The sequence below is a fragment of the Pinus tabuliformis genome, chromosome 2_2 (assembly GCF_031772625.1).
Source record: "Pinus tabuliformis cultivar Carrire ecotype Pingquan chromosome 2_2, CPIR1, whole genome shotgun sequence".
Classification (NCBI taxonomy): Eukaryota; Viridiplantae; Streptophyta; class Pinopsida; order Pinales; family Pinaceae; genus Pinus; species Pinus tabuliformis.
This window is the reverse complement of record NC_142300.1, coordinates 124,949,946-124,964,279: the sequence shown is the minus strand read 5'-3', so window position 1 is coordinate 124,964,279 and position 14,334 is coordinate 124,949,946. Positions and strand designations below refer to the sequence as shown.

The 14,334-nt window shown below is 34.4% G+C and overlaps 1 long non-coding RNA gene across 1 annotated transcript; it reads right to left on the bottom strand.

The window, feature by feature from the left end:
- Window positions 1-11,719: 11,719 nt before the first annotated feature.
- On the bottom strand, window positions 11,720-12,644 carry LOC149191657 (uncharacterized). Its single transcript, XR_016254835.1, has 3 exons — window positions 12,286-12,644; window positions 12,090-12,182; window positions 11,720-12,000 (listed from the first exon to the last, which is right to left on the bottom strand). It is a non-coding gene; the product is annotated as an uncharacterized LOC149191657 (long non-coding RNA).
- Between the last annotated feature and the right edge of the window lie 1,690 nt (window positions 12,645-14,334).

Here is a 14,334-nt window from a genome sequence, read left to right as displayed (position 1 = left end):
TATGTTTGGAATTTGAGGAAGTACAAATACATGTATGATAAGATAGTTGGCATGTATGAAATCATCAATTTGAATGAGATCGTCTCTTTGAAAGATCAACTCAAATACACCAAGATGAACAAGGGATAATCTATGCAATCCTATATCATGAGGATATCTTATCTTAGAGATCAATTGTAGAGAGTTGGAGAATTTGTGTCTGACAAGGAACTGGTAATTGTGACTCTTAGAGATCTCCCTTCCATTTGGGAAACCTTCATTACTTCCAAAAGAAATAATAATGTCTTCCCATCATTTTATTGGATTATTGGAAAGCTTACTCAAGAAGAAGCAAGAATGAGATCAAGGGGGAGGATTCAAAAGCATGAAGAGGGAGAGCCCACTGCATATATCATTCATGACAAGAAGAAGAAGAAATAAAAAGGAGGTCCATCAAGCTCAATAAAGCCTCCTCCTCGCCATTCAAATAGAAGGAAGGAATCATCACACGTTGAATGCTACAATTGTCACAAAAGATGCCACTATATAAGATATTTCCCCGAGGAGAACCATGGAACGTGTTACAACAATAGGTACAATAATCAAAGAATAAATATGATCAAAGGAATGACCGAAATAGAATATATGAAAGAAGAATACGAGATGCCCCAAGTGACCATGACGAATATCGTCGTCCTCAAAAGAAGTCAAGATTTTCCAGGTATGAAAGAAATGTTGCAAATCAATCTGAATATATTCTTATTTCTTACTTGACTAGTTCTTCTCATGTGGATTCATGGGATAGTTGGTCGGTTGATAGTGGGGATACTCATCATTTCTCTAGGTATAAGGACATTCTCTCTAATCTAGTAGACAGGGAGACAAAGTTGAAGATTATTCTTGGAGATAATACCACTCATCCCGTGAAAGTCTTTGGGTCTGTTAAATTCAACCTAAATTCTGAGGAATCTATTTTGTTGCATGATTTTATGTATGTGTCGAGATTAAAGAATAATTTTCTATCTATATCTGCTTTGGAAGATAAAGGGATGAGGGTTTCCTTCATCAAGGGAAAATTTATTGCTTGGCATGTTGGTTCACCTATGAGAGATGCATTCACATTGGGATCAAGATATGAATGAATCTATAGGGTTACCAGAAGACCACTTCTAGCATTGGTCCATCATACTAACAATCTGAGTGAGCTATGGCATCGAATATTTTCCCATCTACATTATGATTCTCTTCTGAAATTGGACAAAATTGTCTCAAGGATTCCCAAGGTTCAAGCCTGTCATGCTGGATTATGTCCAAGTTGTGTCAGTTGAAATAAGACAAGCGGACCATTCCCCTCTAGCGAGAACAAGACAAATGACATCCTCCATCTCATCCATTCTGATATATGTGATATGAAGCCCATACATTCTATTGGTGCCCATCTCTACTACATCATCTTCATTGATGATTTTTCAAGAAAGACATGGATATATTATTTGAAGCATGAGGATGAAGCCTTCAAAATGTTTAATAAGTTAAAAGCTTTTATTGAAAAATAAAAAAAGGGAATAAAATCAAAATATTCAGGTCTGATAATGGTGGAGAGTACACTTCAAATGAATTCATTGGTTTTTGTAAGAAGGAAGGTATCAAGAATGAAATGACTGTGCCATATACTCCCAAAAAAAATGGAGTAGTTGAAAGGAATAACATGTCAATTTTAGAAGCCACTTGTGTCGTGATCCATGATCAAAATTTGTCGAAGTTCCTTTTGGGAGAATAAAATAATGTCGTCATATATCTTCAAAACAGGGTGCCTCATCAAGCATTGGACAACAAGACCCCCAAAGAAGTGTTCACAAGTGTCAAGATTGATGTTAGCTATCTTTGTATCTTTGGATTCCCTGTATACTTTCATGTGTTGAAGGAAAAAAGAAACAAGTTGGAAGCCACGGAAAGGAAAGGTATGTTTTTTGGATATTCTAAAAATTCTAAAGCATTTAGAATATATATTCTTGGGCAAAGGAAGGTTGAAATTAGTAGGGGATGTTACATTTGATGAAGATGATTCCCTTGGAAAAGAAAGAGACATTCATCTGCCTCCTCCTCCTAAGAAGAATGATGATATGGATATTTTGGATGGTCATTCCGTGCCCAAATTTGAGACAGATATTATTGATGATCCCATGGAACCCATGGACCCCTTAGATCCTCGGCCATGTGATTATCCCACTAGGAAGAGGCCACTTTTGCTTCGAGACACATTACAGGATGATGAGAGATAATCTCTCATTTGAAGATCATTTAGAGAAAGGAAGAACCCATGTAGGTACCATGCATATGTTGTAGTCATGAGCACTATGATTCAAGTTGAACCTCCCACATTTGAAGAATTCATAAAGGAAAAAGTTTGGAAATATGTTATGGCTGAAGAATATGAATTGATCATGAAGAATGATGTATGGGATGTAGTGTCAAGACCAAAAAGGAAATATGTGGTGACTTCTAAGTGGCTATTCAATATCAAGCATGGATTTCATGGTAGCATTGAGAAATATAAGCCAAGGTTCATGACTCAAGGATTCTCCCTTAAAGAAGGAGGATATTATGATGATATATTTGCACTTGTGGCTCGACATACAGCCATTCATTTGCTAGTTTCCCTTTCCACAATTCAAGGATGGACCCTTCATCAAATGGATGTGAAGACTTCATTCCTACATGGCATGTTACAAGAAGAAGTGTATGTTGATTAGCCAAAAGGATTTGAAGTAGAGGATCGAAAGACACATGTTTGTAGGTTGAAGAAGGCATTGTATGCTTTGAAGAAAACTCCTAGAGCATGGTACACCTACATAGATAGTTATTTGGAGAAGCTAGGATTTGTATGAAGAAATGTCAATCCCAACCTATGCTTCAAGATAGTCCAATGTATTTCATTGATTTTGGTTTTATATGTTGACGATATATTCCTAACGAGTAGTGAGCCCTTGATGATTGAGTGTAAATGTGAGTCAGCCTCTGAATTCAAGATGAAATACCTTGGACTCATGCACTACTTTCTAGGTCTTGAGGTGTGGCAAAGGCCTGAGCGATTTCCTTTCATATGGAAAATATGTTGTGAAGTTGTTGGAAATATTTGGAATGACAGATTACAAGTCCCTACCCACAAATATGGAAAATAAATTCAAGAAGTTATGTGAAGAAATTGTAGAACCTGATTTGGCGAATCCATCTGAGTATAGACAGTTGATTGGGGCTCTGATGTTCATAATGAACACATATCCTGACATATGCTATGCAGTAAATACATTGAGTCAATTCATGATTAAACCTCTCCATGCACACTAGATCGCTGCCAAACAGAATTTGAGATACTTGCATGGGAATACCACACTTGGTCTAAGATATTTTTTCAGATATGTTTGACTTCATGGATACACCTATGCTGACTCATCAGGAAACCTTGTCGATAGGAAGAGTATGTTTGGATGTTTTTTTATTCTTGGATCTACCATGATATATTACATGAGCAAGAAGCAGAAGTTTTTAGCATTGAGTACCATCGAGGCAGAGTATATTGTTGCTAGCATGGCTAGCCGCGAAGCAGTTTGGTTGAGGAAGCTCTTTGGAGGTCTATTTGACCAAGTCCTAGATACTACAATGATATATTGTGATAACAAGAGTGGGATCTCTCTAGAAGGAAATGTCATATTTCATGACAAGTTCAAGCACATATAGATTAGATATTACTTCATTCAAGACCTGGTGCAGAGAAGAGTCGTTCATCTCCATAACATATTGACAGAAGAGAAGATTAGAGATATTCTCACCAAGGGTTTGTTGAAATGGAAATTCTTGGTGTTCATAGAGAAGATTGGAGTGATGGATGCGATGATTCTTGATAAGGGGAATTCTCAATCAAGGACACCAAGCCAACTCTCCCTCCCTATTGAGCTCCCAGGGTGAGGAATTGAGATAGAGGGCTCCTGGGGTTGAGGGAACTCTGGACAATAGGGCATCACCCATATCTATCACCCATGGGATGTGTGTGATACTTGTCCATCTTTATAAGTTAAGTATCTCCACCACCTTTTGTTATTACAGATTATACCCCAGTTTGCATCATACCGACAAACAAGGCTTGGTGGGATTGTCCCTCCATATCTAACAAATGGGTTGAGGAGGCTTGGAGGCTTGTGATCCTTACCTCTTGGTAAGTCATGTATCTCATTCAAGCTTAGATTATGATGCAAGTGTTCTACCACATGCCTCCTCTGAGTCTTTGATGGGAAGATTGGCAGGAAATAGGATTGGGTTGATATTTTCTCCCCTATATGGTTCCAGGTTGAGAATGAGATCCTCGATGTGATTCCATGGTTGAGTTATGCTCTGTTGTGTGTTTGAATATGCTATTGCTCAATATGGGGTTGAGATATGTGGCACCCCCATGAGATAGAGGGTGGAAGCTAATTCTCCCTGATTCTTCTTCTTTTATATTTGATAATTTTTCAGCAGATAGAGTTGAGTAGAGATGTACACGGTGTGACGAAAACATGACAAGATGATATGATGATCAACAGATAGATATTGGTAGTTGGAATTCTTCCTAGTTGAGAGGAAGCATTAAATTATGAAACTAGGGTCAAATTCCACCTTAGCCATCTCATATGATGAAGATGATTATTTCATTTAATTCATATTTTCAAGAGGACCAAAATCGACCTAAAGATCACATCATTCAGACAAGTAGAAGTTGGATTTTGAATTTATGTACCCACACATGCACATTTGGACAGGTCAGCCTCATTATCAAATGGACACCCATGGAAGCCTATAAATACAAGTGACCTTATTCTTAGTTGCAGATCATCATCATCAAGAATCTTCTTCTTCTCTTCTTTCATTGATTGGTTTGCACAAGTCTAATGAAGGAAGCAGGCACGAGGTCTGAAATTACAGTTCTGAGGTTCGCACAAGTTTAGGGTTTCTATTTTCTAGTAACACGCTTGATATAGGATCAATCTGACCATAGTCGCTTGCTTTCATGGCTTAAGGGAGCAACTGGGAAGCCACAGTCGCTCACATGACAACTTGATGAGTGTCACTGGGGCTCTAAGTTATGGTTTGGCTCTTGACCATTGTTGACCAAAAATGAATGAAGGTTGGAAGGTTTCTCTCTACTGTATAGTGATTCTGGAAGTCTGTTTCTTATTTGTAATGGGTAAGTATTTTCTAGATTATTTTTTATTGGGCTCATTATACTCTTTTTTGAAACATTTAATAAGAATCTAATAAGAAGAATATTTAAAAGGGTTTTTCCCCCTAGTGGGGTGTTAATATTTGAAAGAATTGATAATTGAAGAATTGACTTGGGCTAAAGTAATTGAAATAGCATAGAACAATCTAAAAAATTAACATGCACAAAGTCAAAATTTTAGTAATGTGGCTCATATGAGAGTCTTTTTTTGTTACAAATCAACTTTAAAATAGTCTTCATCTCAACAAAAGCAAGTAAAGCATATTTTGATATAAATACAAATTTCAAAAATATGGAGCCATAAAGTTCAATTTAACTCTATTTGAAAGGATTATCTAAACTCTCCAATACAAATCAGTAAACAAAGGGATACAATAATCTCCTATGAGATACCTAGATAACATTTTGTTGCACATTACTACAAAATAAACACAATATGACTCTAATACCAACTCGATAATGAAATCATGCAACATGACATGCAACCATAATTACTTATAAAATCATGAATTTGAACTTTTAAATCATACAAAAAATCATTCAAACATCAAATATAGAGTAAAATATAAAAATTATACATTGTAAATATACTTAGTGATTAAACATAATCACCAAATCACTTACCTTTATAATGAAAAGTCTTTAACTAGTTACATACGAGGGACTTTCCTCCAAACCATAGACTTAGTTACTCCAATATTTCCCTAAGTTGGGGCTATGAGTCCAAAATGATAAAAAAAAACTCCTATGGCTATCTACAGTCCAATCACTACCCAATACCCATAAATTTTATAATGACATGACTCCAATAGCAATTCTAATTTCCCAACTATCTTCCCCAATAGTATACACAACCCAAGGGATGGGATTTCCTTCTCTACACCATATTCCCTTAGACAAACTCCATCCCCTCCAAGGCACCAACAAATAGCAACCAAGAATCTCTCAGTTGGGTGCTCAAGGGAATCTAGTTGTAAGAGTTATCACATTGTATTCACACATGATCTTAGTTATTCTCTCAACATAAGTATGATCACAAGCATGGAATCCTTTTTTTCAACATAATTATTATCACTATTACCAAGTTCTAATGAAACTATAAACATTCTAATGACCTATCACTTTTACCCATTGGTCTGCACAACCTAAGGAATGAGATTTCATTCCTTACACCATAGACCCACTAACAATCTTCATCCCCTCTAGGGCTCCAATATAGATTGACCAAGAATATATCATTTGAGGGCTATTTGAAATCTAATTATAACTCGCACTTATAATAGTTTTCATCGGCCTCTCATGTTTGTTTTCACATATAGTATGATTTCCCCTCTTTTAAGCATCAAAACTTTTTTTTCTCTCTCTTTCTACTACCCAAGAAATTAACATCCTCTCTAAACTCAAATTTCCTAAATTTTATCCCATTCTTTCTTGACTTTCATTCTTCCCCAAAAATATTGTACATAGACAATGTTGTCACAAACAAGTGAGATGCCTCTCCCACCATCCTTTTACATGCATTCAATGATTGAGTGACTAGCAAGCCAAAGGAGATAAATGGGTGATGATATATAAAATTAAGAAAATTACATGGGTTTTCCCTTGGTCAACCCTTTAACTAACTCTCTTATGAAATCATATTCCCACAATGTTATCAATGATCTCATATCATAGCTAGTAATGTATTTTAGTTAATTCATGTATGTACATTTTTCAATGTTAGGATCTCCAACCATTGATCAATATAAACTCTTTGGCCCAAACATACTAGCCCAAAATCCTAAATAACATATGTATAACTGCATTACAATTTATAGGGATTAAAACTAGGATGGAACATCCCCTCTCCTTTGTTTTTTTCACTATCCTTAATGCTCATCACCATACAAGTGTACATACATATTACAATTCTAGGTTGTCTAACCTTTAATTGGTATAGGATTTATACAAAATGATTTCATAGTTTGATAAATCTTATAGAAATTCCAACCAACAATCTCTCATTTCCTTAGTTTGCACAACCTACAAAAATGTATGTTTGTCTCTACTAATCTATACTCATTTATGTTTTATCACTTTCCTTGAAAGGATCCAACATAGACTAGGTAATCTTAGAGTTTTGGTTCCAAGAACTCCAGTTTCTATACTTTCATAATTTGTTGAATCAAGTACGAATTCTAACTAATAATCTCTCATCCAACTAGTTTTCCTAAACCAAGGAATCAGATTTCCTTCTTTGCACCATATTCACTTAGACATTTTTCATCTCCTCTAGGGCTCGAATAGAGATCAACCATGAAGTTTTAGAGTTACATCTCCAAGAACTCTAGTTGCTACAACAATATCTCCAAACTTCCAAAGTAGTTTTGGTTAAGCACATTACATTTCATCTTCTAATTTGCACTTTGTTTATTTTAGGCTATAACAAGTTCACTAGACTTTGTTTATTACATGTATTTGTTCTTGAGCTTTTTTTCCCTCTTGTCCTCGTCTTTCTTTTTACTAAATTCACATCCTCATTCCTTTAGCTATTCCTATAACATCTATTAAGAAAACATATATGTTATATCTACTTTTCTATAGCATTTATCTTATCCATGGGAATCCTTAAATCCACAATATAAAATTTAATATTCAAAACTAATCTTGTAATCATAAACTAATACTCGTTTGTATGGTTATTTCTATATTTCACAAAGCTTCCATGTCTAACAACTCAACTTAAACACACCCTCATGAATCCAACCATACGCACTCTTAAAATGCCTCTTTTTTCTATCACTTTTCTATACTTACCCTCCATGCTCAAGCATACCCTTCATTGTTAGACAACCTCTTGGGAAATCCATATTTCCAATGATTTCATGTGCAAGGAGAGTGCCAACTTCCTACCAAACCTCCTCTAGTAGTTGTAACATCTGGAAACCATAAGGTTCTAGTGTCATAACAAGGGCTCTCCTCTTGATATTTCCAACTTTAGAATTCATCATCTCATTATGTATCATGTACATATAGTCATCATGAGATGTCATCCTAATAATTTTCATTATAGATTTCAAATCTATTTCATGGAGGAAAAAATCAATTTACCATATATTATATTCCTTCTCATAATGTTTATCTCTTGTAGTGGTAGGTATCAGTCTTCATTATGGGTTCAGTTAGCCAAAGAAATCTCCAATATTCATGCACATAATTATTTCACAACATTTGAAAAAAACCATGAAATTATCTTATAATTGTATCATTATAGCAATTCAATCAATTCTAGTTGTTAATTGTATTAAATGGAATGCAACTATCATTTGTTATATATGCATTATCCATGCACCAATATTTTCATAATGCAATCAAATATTTCTACCCATAATTTTCCAACACTCATTGTCACATTTACACAATGCATACATGAATTGACCCTTGAAATACCACATATCTATATATATTCTACTATGGCGAGTTGGAAAGTTTAGAAAAGGCCTTGAAACCTCATCCAAACGCTTTCCTATTACTTATTTTATCATTTGAATACCTTCCTCTCCAAACCATACACAATACCAGGAATAAAATCCTTTAGTGCTTTTCAATGTTGATAAATAGGTTGTAATCCAAACATCAATTATAAGTTGGAAGACCATTAGCACTTGTATAATAATATATCCCTTCCGCATCAAACCCATGGGGGCTTCACCCAATGAACCTTTGACATATCACATGCATTTGTGGCATACTAAAAAATACCCTTAATTTGACTACACATTGGAACATACCTCTAAAAATACATTATTTAACCCCCTAAGAATACGAACCCAATACACCTTCCCAATTTAAAAACCCCCTACTTTCACTAGATATTGTAGGTATCAATTTTTTCATTAACATTTTTTATACCCCTTTATATTTTTTCATTAAATTTGAGCTCCATTTTTTATACCTACCAATACAAAAACCCTTTACCCCCTATTATATGCTCAGTATATTATGTCATTTTTTCCTCAATATATATCTTCCAATATGAATGCATGTGGCATGATATTTACCCCCCGGTGAAGACCCCGTGATAAAACCACAACATGGTATCACACATGGCTAATTTTTTTTGGAATCCATCTCTTATAATAGAATTACATTCCTGACTACCATGGTTATGCAATCATAACAAATTATAAAATAAATTTCCATTAAATTTCACATGATTTCATTAAGTCATTAAATAAACCTTATACATTCAATTCCTTCTATATTTACCACATCTAATGGAGTATGTATCGATTCAAATATTGAATTTTGAATTAGGGAAATCTTATCTCAATTCCCTTCATCATATAAGCAACCAAATTCATACCCATATGGTTTTTATTCAAATAGTTTCTCCTATATAAATAATTAAGATCTTGTAGAGGCTCATAGGATCCCTTCAACAAAATCTTGATCATAATTATCGTCATTTGTCTTGATATGGATGGTTTTCATACACAGTATTAATTTTTGTCCCTTGATATTTCCGTGGCTATAAAAAGAAAATACCAAGCACATCTTGAAGAAAATTTGATCTTTGGTTTGACACTTACTGGAATAATCATCACTCAAAACTGAAAGAGAAGGTTTTAGATTGTATTCATAAAATGAGGGAAATGAAACCATAATTATAAGAAAATTGTATCAATAAGGTGGAAGAATGAAAGATAAATATGTAAAAATCTGTAAGGTATTCAGGTGAATTTTTTTTCAAATTTTAGATAGAAATCATACTAATAATAAAGATTTTATAATCAGCATGGGCACAATATTTGAATGAGGAAAAATAGAAGCAATGACATTGCTCCAAGAATATGAACTTGTTACACCCCCTGGTCATGTAAATATTGGTTCTTTACTTTTATGATGCAAGACTTGGTAAATTCTAGACTAGGTGAAGTCTAGCAAAGATATTTTAGTAAAGAAACCTTAGATATTTAAAGTTTTTTTATTTTTTATTTTTATTTTTTATGGTGGAAAGTCATGGAATTAGAGGAAAAGAATATAAAAAGATAAATATTTAGTTTCCATAGTAGTTATGATAGTTATAACCTCCTCCTACAGAGATTTGGAAAAAATCTCAAAAAAAAGGAGAGAGGAGAGGCTAGAGGCAAGAAAGGAGTGAGGATAATCTTGAGTAGGACGTTGCAAGGTTAAGCAAGACATTGCTACAATATATTCTTGAGATGGATAGGAGCCATTGGAAGCCCTGAAGATTCAAAGTTCTGGGTTGGAACATGAGTCTTGAGGCCTATGAACAGAGTACTGATAGTCAACTACTTTAGAAAGTAAAGAGGCTCAGGGAGAGATTAGACATAATTTCCAATCTCACTAGTTGGGTGGAGAAATCTATTTTCAAATTTGATTCTTTGGCAGTTTAAACTTTTCCAGATAATTATAAATTGAAACTTAAATTGTGAGTGGTTATGTTCTGAAAGATATGATGTACATATATGTACCCTTTTGAGTTGAAAATTATGAATGAAGTAATGAAGCTTTAAAGCAATGATAGTATATATATTATCTTTTCTCTATAGGCAGAACTACCAGAAAGATACATCAAGAAATTGGAAAACAAACTTTTTCTTTCTTGTTTCATGTTTGCAATTACATTTAAAATCGGGACTGTTTAAGTGTGTGTGTGTGTCTGTGTCTATATATATTATATATATTGCATCCACAATGTATAATCTAGATAAAACTACAGAACTGACTCCCGTGGAAATGAATAGTTCATACAACAGTTACCATTAATGTTCTTTGAGTATTGTATAATAAAATATACACAGATTTTGATGGGTGAATGATACTCTCAGAATACTAAGATGAGAGGAACTGGAAGACTCTAAGGGGAGGTTAGAGGTTCTCATAATACTTTCCAAAACAAAAAGAGAACAAACTTTTGTTGTTAAATTATAACTATAACATAAGAATATGATTGTAACTAGAAACTGGTTTCTGTTAGGTAAAATGGAAATTTATAGTGTTGGAACCCTGAAACTGAGGAGAAAATGTAAGCCCAAGTTAGTCGTAAGGCCTAGCCAGGTCAACCTAGCAACCCTGTAAGTAGTCCTATGGTTTGAGTAATTTATACAGTGATGGAAGGGTTTCGAAAAAAAAAAAAAAACTATATTTAACATCAAAATTATATATATATATATATATATATATATATATATATATATATATATATATATATATATATATATATATATATATTTTGAAGAATATACAACCAAGAGCAATAACTGAGCAACTTAACGAAAAACGGATGAGAAATACTAATAAAAACATCATTCAGTATTTCTTTTGATAATAACAACCAAAATTTGCACCAATACTAATTATAGAGAAGAAACCCTTGTACTAAGTATTTAACCAGAATCATAAAATAAAAATTTTGCGAAATATTGACATTCACAGTATGGCCATTTTTTAGCACTTCGACTAGACTTCAAAAAAGAATACAAAAAAAAAAATACATATATATTCTATAATTTGAACCTCGATACAACATAGTGTTGTATTTTTAAACATATCCTTGTACAGTAAATAAGAGGGTTTCAAAACCCATAGCTTAAAAAAAGAGGGTAATTCTTTGAAACCTTGATCTCTATCACGGGATTGTTTAATAATAAGCTAAATCTCAAATGGGAACTTGTTAAATTGAAGAAAGAGTCACGCTGTGAAGATCCTAGAAACTTGGAGTGCTTCCCACACCCACGAGGCTTTCCCGTTGCATGAATCTTCACTTGCATCCATAGAAAACCAAAAGGAAACCATAAGTTTTCTACAGAAACCCTAAACATGTGAATTTATACAAATAAAGACTCACTTTCATATAGTATCCTCATGCAACCTTACTGATGGGTATCCATTGCAGAGAGTGCCCGACGGGGTTAGCTATCATCAATGGTGCATGATCATCCTATTTATGTGAGTAAAAACCCTATTTAGCATCATAAGTAAGCTTCAGAGCCCTACCTACATGAATAATAAGAATAAAAATCACAACCTAAAATTAAAGGTACCTGACATTGAGGAAACGAAGATATTGAGACACTGGAATGGAGAGTAGGGTTGTATGATGTTGCAGAGATACTCCAGGTGAGCAAGGGTGAAAATGAGTTGGAGATCCACCAAGGGAGTAGGGAGGTTACCCCAAAACTACCCTCCACATTCCTCTGTCATCTGATCATGAGTGAATCCAACGGAGGAGCGGTAGAAATATGTTACCGTATTAAGTTCCACCTACCACAGAACTCTCCAGAAACTCCCTTACGATGAATTAAGAGCACTAACTCCAAGGTCTAACTTACCCTAGCAAGGGCATGAGCTCCACCATCATGAAAATCATGATTAATACCTACAGTGCATTATGAATTAAGAGTAATATCCATACCAAATGAAATCACCATGTTGAAACATTATATATTATACCAAACATAAACATTGACAAGAGAATATAAAAGTAACGAGTATGATGATGTGACCTAATAGGTAAGTCAAAGTGTAAATATATATAGACTCCCTTAAATGATGAAGGACTTATTAAATTGATTAATCAAGAGTGAAAGGTTATTTGAATATGAAAAAAAAAAATTGAAGTGATGGGTGTTACAAGCGGTATTAGAGCCACATTGCAATATTGTGGCTTATTTGGGAAACACATCAGCAATATGTTTATGTTCAAAGAGGAACCATAATGAACAAAGGAGTTGGAAGTATACTGCCACTAAGACCATTTGTAGCATCGAGTCCCACACCAATCATGGGAGCTAATCCAGAAATGTGGGTCCAATTGGGAGAAGAACACCAAAATTCCACCCGTTATGATATTAGAGACAATCCAATAGCGAAAGGCTAAGATGGCTCATTTACAAGCTAATAATGAGAGACTGATGCGAGATCGGGAACGAATCTTGAAAAGTCTCTCTCATTGAAAAATCATAGGAACTCCATATCGAGCCCCGATCATGAAAACAAGGACGAGGGGCAAAGGCAGAGAGGTGAAAATATGTTGGAAATGAGTCATACCTAGGGAATAGAAGGAGATAAAGGCGAAAAAGAGGAGGAATTTGGTAATGCCTCAGACCATAGGAAAAACAAGAAACAAAAAACAAAGTTGCAAGGTGGATTCAAGAAAATTAAGCCCCCAAAATTTGATGATGAAACAGAGGAAGCCATTGAGGCATGTCTAATCAATATGAATAAGTATTTTCAAATTTATGAGTATGAGGGTGACCTGAAAGCAAGATTAGAAATTCATTAGCTTCAAAGGAAAGCCACCCTATGGTGGGAAGAGGTTAAAGTTTTTCACAGAATTAATGAGCAAGAAGTCACTTGGGGAGAATTTCAGAAACATTTTACAGAGAAATATTTGACTAAACGTTTATATGATGATAAGGCAAAGGAATTCCACGACCTATGATTAGGATAACTTTCTATGGATGAATTTGTGACTAAATTCACATCTTTACTCAAATATTTGCCTTACATATGGGAGGAAAAAGACAAGGTGTAGTGTTTTATGAGTAGCTTGATTGTGTTTATGAAGCAATGTTTGGAATTTGATAATCCTAAGACCATGAATGAGGTCATCTAGAAGGAACGGATCTACTATCAATAGATGAAGCAAAAAGGAGAAGGCAGTAAGAGTTGGTTAAGTAAGAAGGGGCAGAAAAATTCCTAGAGCACTAAAAGTGCAAAAATCAGAAACACCAAGAATCTGTACAAGAGACAGAAAAATAAAACCCCAGGGAAAATCAATAGAAATTTTGATCACTAAATGAGCCTAAGTAGGTAGAAGTGTCAAGTAAACTAGAGGCTAGTCTGTCACAAAGGTCTCCATTACAATGTTGGGTTGTGGGGAGCCTCATTATTATAAAAATTTCCCCCACTACACTAGAATAAAGAAAACTGCTAATATTCAGGGAGCTTCTACCATTGGCGAGGTGGCGAGGAGTATACCCAAAATCAATGTTTCACTAGAAGACTATCAAACCAAATACCAACCTACTATGGTCGAGTTTGAAGGTAAATTATTTAACCATGTTGTATCTATTTTGATTGATCTCAGA